We start from the raw sequence: 10,199 nt of genomic DNA on the forward strand, positions 1-10,199 counted from the left end.
ACAAGACTTAGAGAAACTTGTGCATGCTTTCATCACCAGCAGGGTGGATTACTGTAATGGACTCCTCACTGGCCTTCCCAAAAAGACCATAAGACAGTTGCAGCTCATACAGAACGCTGCCGCCAGGATTCTGAGCAGAACCAGAAAATATGAACATATCACACCAGTCCTCAGGTCTTTACACTGGCTCCCAGTTAGATTTAGGATTGATTTTAAAGTATTATTACTGGTATATAAATCATTCAATGGCCTAGGACCTCAATACATTGCAGATATGCTCACTGAATATAAACCCAACAGATCACTCAGATCATTAGGATCATATCAGCTAGAAATACCAAGGGTTCACTCTAAGCATGGCGAATCTGCTTTTAGCTATTATGCCAGCCACAGCTGGGACCAGCTTCCAGAGGAGATCAGATGTGCTCCTACTGTAGTCACTTTCAAATCCAGACTCAAAACACATCTGTTTAGCTATGCATTTACTGAATGAGCACTGTGCCGCTGTTCGTCCGACTGTTTGTACTGTACTGTATTTTATTTTTTGTTTTTCTAAACTGTTTTAATTATTCTTGTTTCTTTTTATTATTTTAATTTCTTCTATGTAAAGCACTTTGAATTGCCATTGTGTATGAAATGTGCTATATAAATAAACTTGCCTTGCCTTGATGTATTTAAAATGCAGTTGCACTTCTAAGATGACCGTGTTTTTAATTTCTGAATCTGTATTTTAAAAAATTTTGTGGGCCTTAAAGTAAAAAATGTGATGGTGGTATAACAAAAAAAAAAAAAAAAAGGCAAATGACAAAGACCCCTGCAGACTGTCAAGGTCAGAAAAAATAAAAAAATAAAATAAATCATTTGATCTTTTTATGTACTTTTTTTTCATACTGTACGAAATCAATGTGAATACAAATATTTATGTAACAAACTTGGTATTTAAAGCTAACATTTTTGTGGTCAAAATTTACAATATTTATATAATGAACAAATGCATCATGAATCCATTTTCCAAACCGGGTTTTTGTCTTATTCCGAATCACTACGGTACACCTATATTAAGTGTTTACATTGGGACTATTTTATATTGTCTCGGGTCATACCGCAGCGGAGTAGCCCAGTACCTGCGCGACTCATCATAGACATTAACAGAGAGAAGTAGGTCCGGCAACAATGTTCTTCCGCAAGACGCATGCGTGCAGTTTTGTTTACAGGCTAGAGCGCCAAAAGTTACTGATAGCAGCTTTAAAGTAAAACCTAAAACATGTTTTAAGGTATTTGTTAAGTATTTCTCCGAGATCTTACACCGATGGTCAGTATTATGCAATAAACGTTACCCTCTTGTACAGCCATCCTCTGATCACCACAGGGCAGTTGGGGTCTCTTTTTGCCGCTTGACATGACATCTCTTTCCAAACGTCTGCACTTTGTCGTGAGTCGTGACACTGCACATATATAATCACACAAACATGGGGTCATTGGGTTTGAAACATTCTACCTGTGTTTGTGTAAAAATGTGATTCACCTTGTCTCTGATTGGCAGAAAGGAGACTGGCGCTGCTGGAGGCCTGACTGACTCGGTCCTGATCCTCCATCCTAGACACAATTAGAGATGGACACCGAATGAATCATCAATAAACGTCAAGCTGTTCAGGTTAGTCAACTTTGCTGTTAAACCACAATTTTGGATTTAAATGTCACATAGGCCTGGTTCCTGGTTATGGTTTTTAGAAATATGTACGGTTATATATGGTTTTTCGGGTGTAATATAGCTGTTTGTGAATGTAAACGTTCTGCAAAGTTGTAAAGTCGAAAGTCTACGATAAATAAAGTTAGTGTCTCCCAAAACGAGAATCGACTCTGAACTGCAAACGAGTCGTCTGTAGACCTGCTTTACGGTTCCACATCACTAGATAGGCTAAGACATTTGCATAATGCCCGTCTAGGCTGTATCAGAGCCGTTGAAAAACATTATTATCATATATTATTAAATATAACATATTTAACGGCTCTGGGCTGTATGTTGTCTGCCCAGAAACAACTTGACCCATCCTTCATGGCAGGATTTGACTGTCGACTGCATCCCAAATCTTGTGGGAGTTCAACGCGGGATTCACAAAACACTTGCTCTTGAAAGATGGGTTAGTACTTTATTTGGATCAACTTATTCTTCTTAATCACAACCTGTAAGTTTGAGTAATTATTGATGTTTACATTTCAAAATACATAGTTTTGTGTTTTACATTGTGTAAGTTTCCGGCTAACTCGCGTTATTGTCTTACTGAAATACCTATGCTAAGCAGCTGTGGGCCACTATTACCCAAAACTGTGTCTATTAATGCAGATTGTCTGTCATTCTTACTACTTTGAGGAAAGATAAAGGATGGAGCAAGATTTGTTTTACAAACTTTAACGTTAAATTAGAAATATGTGTATACACATCGGTTTGTTGATGAACATACACTTGTTAATGCTGATGGTGAGGAATGAAAGCTGCAACATCTCATAATGTACCTCAAACTGAGTAGTGTATCACTGAGAAACGTCCTGTTCGAATTGTCCTTGCGTTTGAGGTTTGGGTTGATTAACCAGTTCTTCCAATGTTTCATCATCGAACTCGCGCTTGAATTGATATGGTAAAATCGACGCCATCATTACTGTCTTTACAGTTTTCATTTCATTTAATTTATTATACAGGAAAATTTAAAAGCAACAATTAAGTTACAATAAACGGGCCTGACTCAGTTTAAAAACTGACCTAGTGAAGCGTAGTGGTCTCACATAGTGTGTCGGAAGAAGAACTGTAAGTGCTGGTGAAGAGCTATTTTGGATCTGAAAATAAAATGCAATAGCATGACTATTTACGTAGTTCTGGAAAGTCAAAGCATTTGTGCGTGTGAGCGCACTGCAGTGATGAGACCACTTTGGTAGATTACTGTGGATCTTAAGTGCTCGGTAATATAGTCGTGCTATTGGTTCAGTAATGTCCTTAGTGGTTAACGACCAGATTGGAATACAGTAGGACATTGTTGAGAACACAATGGCATGTAAGTAGGTTTCAGAAACTGAAAAGGAAAGATATGATCTAATCTTATTATACACATAGAGTTTCTGATTCAACTTTTTTGTTAATTTAGAAATGTGCTCCCGATATGTAAGGTGTGAATCAAGTAGCACACCAAGGTAGTTGTACGTTTTTGTGACGACAAGATCTTGATTTGCAATAGTAATAAAATCAGTAAAAGAAATACTTTTTCTTGGTGAATGAAAATACATACATTCAGTTTTCTTTACATTGATGGTCAGATGGTTCTTTTTCAACCAATCATGTATGAGGTGAAGATCAGATGATAGTTTGGAATTTATGACATTAGGATTTGCATCAGAGAGAAAAATCACAGTATCATCAGCGTACAGTAGACATTTTGAGTGTTTACACACTCGAGGGAAATCATTGATATATAAGAGAAAAAGTACGGGTCCAAGAATGCTGCCTTGTGGAACATGTCACAAACTAAAGGTTGGGATATGACATGATTAATTTTGACAATCTGCGACCTGTTCGTCAAATAAGAAGAGAGCATTTCTATCACAGATGGAGACAGTTCAAATGAGTGAAGTTTGTTTAGCAAGATCTGGTGGTTCACTGTGTCGAAGGCTTTACGGAAATCAATAAAAATAGCTCCAGTAATGTGACCTTTGTTAAGAGCGTTATGTATTTGTTCAGTGAAGAGTAGTAACGTCGACATGGTTGATCTCTTTGCACGAAAACCGTGTTGACAGTCACTGAGCCAGTTATTAGTTTCAAGGTAAGAACTTAGCTGGTTATGCAAGAATTTTCCAGCAACTTAGACATTGCTGGAAGTATTGCAATAGGTCTGTAATTTGAAACAAGGGTGTGATCATCAGATTTAAAAATTGGAGTAATTTGTGCTGTTTTCCAGTTTGTAGGAAAGATAGAAAGCCTGATACAAAGATTGGTTAAATGCATAAAGAGAGGTATGAGGCTATCAGCATGAGTCTTTAAAAATAAGGTATTTAAACCATAAATATCACGGCCATGAGAATTTTTTAGCAGGTGTAATATTTGTATCACCTCGTTCTGTGAGATCTCAGAAAATGATAACTGATCAGATGTTGACGAGAGAACAGGTGAGGACAAAGAGGGAATGGCAAAATGCATAGCCAATTCTTTAACAGATGATACAAAGTAATCATTAAAAGCACTTGCAATCTTTTCTGAGTCTGAGATAAGACTACCACATAGAGAAATTTGAATATTAACATTATTTTTCTTCTCATTTTCATTTTCACCAGTGATGACCTTAACGCCTGGTTCACACCAGACGCCGAAGCAATGCGGAACGGAAAATCACGCGCGGTCCGGCGCCTCCCTGTTCACACCAGACGCGTATTCTCCGCGGCGGTCGACAAGCGCTTCTGCTCAGTTGTTGTTTATTCAGAGCTATTTTTTACTTCATGGGTAAGTAAATAACCTCATAAAATGAATACACCATGTTTCTGTAACCAAGAAGTTTGTACACTTCTTTTATTAACCCGTTGTCGAGACACACACGTGTTTAGTTAATACTCGCGGTATTTTAATTTGAAAATTGCTTATATTTTGACAATTGACCGGATGTCTCGTGTTTCTTGGTGTGACTTCCTGCCGGAATGGACGCGGATCACTCGCGGCTCGCGCAAAAAATAGACCAGACACCGAAACTGGCGCTTCACGGCGCGGGCCGGCCGCGGCGCTCCGCGTCTGGTGTGAACGACACCATAGGTTAACATGGGCGCCGAAAGGAAGCGGCCTGCGTTCCGCGTCGCTTCGGCGTCCGGTGTGAATGAGGCCTAAGGGTCTGCCATTATGTCTTTGGGTTATTAGCAGATTAGCAGATGCCTTGCCTTGCCTTGCCTAATTTGTATAAAATCATTTTTACTCTCAGATGTTCGATTTAACCTATACAATTTAAGAAAAGAGGCCTTCAATTTAAGAAGTTGAAGTGTTTCAGAATTTATCCAGGGTAATTTACTTTTTCTTGGTCGAATCTTACTGGCAGTATGTTTATTCTGTATTTTATGTAGTTTAGTAAGAAATTGTGTTAGAATTTGTTCTGGATCTTCTAATGATAGCTCATCACTCCAATTAATAACACTAAAATCAGCATTGAATTGTGGCAGTTTTGAAATTGGTATTTTTGGTACAGAGTTGGAGGCATGAGTTTTTTTTGGATTTTAAGATTGTTCTAACTGCATAGATGAGTGAATGATCTGAAATAGCCACATCTATGACACCAGAAATTGCATATTTTGAAGGCTGATTTGTGAGAAAAAGATCCAAAATGGAGCTGCGTGTTTTGCCAATTCTTGTTGGATCCTTAATTAATTGATACAGTCCGAGTTTCATTGCAATAGCTTTTAAAGATTTTGATGAGCTATCATTCCAGTCGAGGTTAATATCGCCCAGAATTACAAGCTCCTTTGATGTAACAGATTTAATTATGTCAGAAAGCTGAGATAGATAAGAACTTTCACTGACATTAGGGGGCTTGTAGGTGACAATAATGGTAATTGCATGTTGAGGTGTAAAATGTACGATCAGTTTTAATGTTTCAGTTTCGGTTTCAAATTTTGATATTAAGTGTGCATATTTCCGACTCACATACAAGGCCACTCCGCCGCCGGTCTTGCTAATGCGGTCTTTACGGTACAATTCATAATTTTCAATTGAAAGAAAAGAATCCGGAATATTAGGAGTTAACCATGACTCAGAGATTGCCATTACATGTGCTTTCAACTGCGCAAGCAAGATTTTAAATTCGTCTAGTTTGGGAACAAGGCTTCGGGTGTTTAAATGGCAAATTTTAAAGCCTGTGATGCTACCGAGTTTACTTAAATTAGTTGGACTTTTTCTTAGATGGGGTCTTCTTCTTTGTACTTTATCTGTTTTGACTGAAGCACTAGAAGAAGGTACTTCAGAGGGTACAGTGTGTACAATCACTGAGGACTGAGGAAGCCTCCGGAGCAGAAGTTCAGTTATGGTAATAGGAGTTTAGCTTCGACAAGCATTGTAAGCGGTAGGCCAATTTGCAAAGCAGAATCACTGGTCTGTGTTTTTCAAACAGGAGAGACGTCACCTTGACACGTCACTGTTTATGGTATATATACACACTCAATTACAGTATATATTTTGAAATATCGCACCGTATGTTAGTCTGATTACTTTCATGTGTGACTGATCAAGCTATTGTATGTCGCCAGTAACGTTAGATTAGCTAACGTAACTTCGTCAGACTAACGTTACTGAATAGAGAGGACTTGTCAGTGTTATTCAGCGGCGGCGCACTCCACCACATACATATAAAATACATATTACTTTATCTGTTGTTTTAAAGACTAAAGGCACAATAATAAGTCTCTTTTTTTTGTATAAAAATATCCTGGAATGACCCCTGGCTGGTAGGTCACATGAAATGGCAGATGTAGCAACTGTGGCTCAAGTTAAGGCATGACTAGTATGTAGTGTGGTGTGAAACATGGTTAATTGTTCAGAGATGCAGCTTCTGTTAATCATTTGCCTTGTTTTATCCAGGGTTCTCACGGGTCCTTGAAATCCTTGAAAGTTTGTGAATCTTAAAAAAAATATTCAAGGCCCTGGAAAGTTTTTGAAAATAAACATACATAGATACAGGTCCTTGAAAGTGCTTGAATTTATTTTGTGCAAGAAGTTTTCTGGAAAAAATTCCATATTATTCCCTCCAGTCCGCTAATTTTATTTCGCCAACACTTCGTGGCCTATGCATACTAAGCTTGCTTGATTTACGTTAGTTACGCACATTTACTCATTACGTTAAGTGTTTCCCACGTGAGGTACTTTGTGTTGTACATTGCCATGACATTCACGCGCACACATAACTACTACGATGGTACCTCAACGTTTCACAGACACCATGAAACATTGCAAAAATAGGAAAATGCAAGTTTCAAGATATTTGGCTCACCAAAGAAGAATACAAAGAATGGCTTGCCACCCGTCCTGTAAAATACGGAATTGGTTTTAAATTTAAAGGTAGGCTACATTTAAATTTAAAGGTACGCATCATTCAATACGGGACGCGACTTGTCCCGTATTTTACATAAACCCACAAATAGTTGAATAAACAAATAAGGATTTTGCAGTGTGGATAATTGTAATTATAATGATATATATTTCACAAGAAGTTTTGTGATGTCACTTTGCATTTGCAGGTGATTGCATGTTAGCGTCTTTGTTTCCATACCGACGGAGACTAGAGAACATGCGCTATAAGCGGGCGTAATGCGCGTTTTTTTTAAAACCATGTCGAGCTCACGTCCTCTCCAGGTATCCAGGTATCAATGGGTCTGTCCAGTAACTACTAATGATGAACGTAAGGCGAACTGCAGAGTTTCATTTGCTCACGCTGTGTGGTGGACTTCTGACTTAAAGCAGTATGCAGTGACAGACAAATCCGTTCTTTTAAAGGTATAGGTCTATTGTTTTTTTGTTTTTCTTTTAAATTGGGATAATCTCTTAATATAATATTCCATAATTTTTTTGAGCTTGGTAGACAGGTAACTATTATATGTGTAGATGTTATTAGACAGATCATTTAAGTTTATAGGGGGTCGTGTATGGGTTTCCCTTATTTTGCCTCACTGAAGGTGGCAACCCTACTTGCCAGAGATCCAAAGGACCATCACTTGGCCAGTGCAGAGTCTGTTGTCAATCTATCTAAGTGGATAGCTTGGGAGAAGCGGCTCTTTTAAGTCATGCAGCTGGATCTACACACAATATATTCATACATCTTAACTTCTGGTTACATGAGCCTAAGCTCTTTTCAGTCAAATCCATGCATAAGTTAATATCAGATCATTTTAGAATACAGTATGGGTGTAGCGAATATTCTTCAGTTTTATGCAAAACAGAAATACGACAAATAGAATATGTCCAAGAATGGCCAAAAATAAACGCAAAATAAATAGCTTTTTTGCATAGTTTTGTTTGACACATGAAACATTGTTAAAGTTATCTTACACGGTACACAATGTAACCTTGCTCTCACTCGAAATCTGTCCCCACATTAAGTCCTTGAATTTGAGGCTATTGGACCTGGAAAGTCCTTGAAAAGTCCTTGAATTTGAAGTTAACCAAGGTGTGGGAACTCTGGTTATCACACTCTAATAGTTGCTGGGTTAATATCTGGCCACAATGAGCCAGTTGCTCAATAAGTTTTGTGAAACTTATCTTATCACAATCTTGCACTCATTTATTCTCCTGTTGTTATTGTGTACATACTGTAGACCTCATCGATCTGTCCTCTCTAGTAACTCTGAAAACTACTGCTATCATCACTGTATAGTGTTGGGAAAGTCCAGTCCATTTTTTTCTTCTTCATGTCATTCCTTTATGCCCACTGACATTCTTTACTCATACTGTACTGATGCAAACTAGATTTTTACATTTGAAGAAATTTTGAGTGGTGCTTTGCTGTGCAGTACTCAATGCTAGGGTCTTCCTAATGTTTTAAGTGGGTTGCTATGCAGTTGCAGAGGTGTTCTGGGAGGGTTTGAGTGATTTTTCAACGTGGTTGCTGGGAAGTTTTGAGTGGTTGTTAATGTGTTGTTAAGCAGTTGCTAGGGGTGTTCTGAGTGGTTGTTAGTGTGTTGCTAAGCAGTTGCTGTGGGTCTTTTGAGTGGTTGTAACTTGTTCATGTGTTGCTAAGCAGTTGCTATGGGTGTTTTGAGTGGTTGTTAGTGTGTTGCTAAGCAGTTGCTAGGGGTGTTCTGAGTGGTTGTTAGTGTGTTGCTATGCAGTTGTTGGGGTGTTGTGAGTGGTTGGTAGTGTGTTGCTAAGCAGTTGCCAGGGGTTTTCTGAGTGGTTGTTAGTGTGTTGCTATACAGTTGCTGGGGTGTTGTGAGTGGTTGTTAGTGTGTTGCTAAGCAGTTGCTTGGGGTGTTCTGAGTGGTTGTTAATGTGTTGCTAATCAGTTGCTATGGGTGTTTTGAGTGGATGTAACTTGTTACTGTGTTGTTATCCAGTTGCTGGGCTGTTTTTTGAGAGGTTGTGAGTGTGTTGGTATGGTAATTCAAAAGACTCTACCCCTAACTGTGCGTTCACACCAAACGCGAATAGCGTGTCAAATTCGCGTCTACTGCGTCTAGTTGGACGCTTGAACATTTTGAATCCATTCGCGCGTCCAGAGCGAAACTGACGCGCGTAAAAAGCAAAAGTTAGCGAAATTGACGTGTGTCTGAGGCGAAATCTTGTCTGTTTGCAAGATGGCTGATGTTGATCGAGCATTCATCGAGAGAGTTACCGCATAGGAGCGAGGATCACCCTTCAGGACACCAACTACAGGCGCTCTATCCCAGCTGCAGAGCGCCTGTCCATCTGTCTTCGGTTAGAAAATGTATATGAAATTTTAAATACAGTATATTAAATATTGCACACCTGCAAACTTGTCGCTTTTCGGCGACAGTCGCCGTTTTCTTGGTCAATTGGGTCATTTACGTGAATCGCGTAGAACCGGAGAGTTTTTTGGGGGGTGGGGGTGGGTACGCAGCAGGCAGCCCTTCATCTGCATGCCATGCAGGCTAGAATTGTGAAACATTATTGGATCATTCTTATAATTGACATTTCTCTGGGGCAATCAGAATCTTAACACTTTTTCTCTTGGCCAATCGGAATCTTAGCACTTGCGTCAGAATCTTGAAGCACACAGCGTCAACTACTGAGCTCGACATTGGATGAGATGCCTGGGTACCACGCTAGTCTAATGGAAACTCACGCATTAATTTTCCTGCATTGAACTTGTTTTAGCGCCCGCCAAAGTCTTATTTGATCGGTGAGTAATGTAGATGAACTGCTGCGCTTGTGACAGGGCGCATGTTTAACTGAAAGAACGAGCAGAGAGAGAGAGAGAGAGACCCGGTCGCTCGCGCACGCACTCTCTCTCTCTTCGGAGCCAGGCAAAAACAAGATTTCACCGTCTCCAAACTAAGCGCTGTCTTGCTCTCTCTCCCTTGCACATATTAATCAAAATAAATCGACACGGTGGTAAAAGGTCGGAAGACCAAAGTTTCATGTTGTAAGTTAGAGCATTCGGAGATTTTTTTTCCTGAATTACCGCTGGTGTGAATTGTGCTAAATAAATTGCCTTATCTTCTCTGAAAAG

This window comes from Rutilus rutilus (assembly GCF_951802725.1).
Source record: "Rutilus rutilus genome assembly, chromosome: 24".
Lineage (NCBI taxonomy): Eukaryota > Metazoa > Chordata > Actinopteri > Cypriniformes > Leuciscidae > Rutilus > Rutilus rutilus.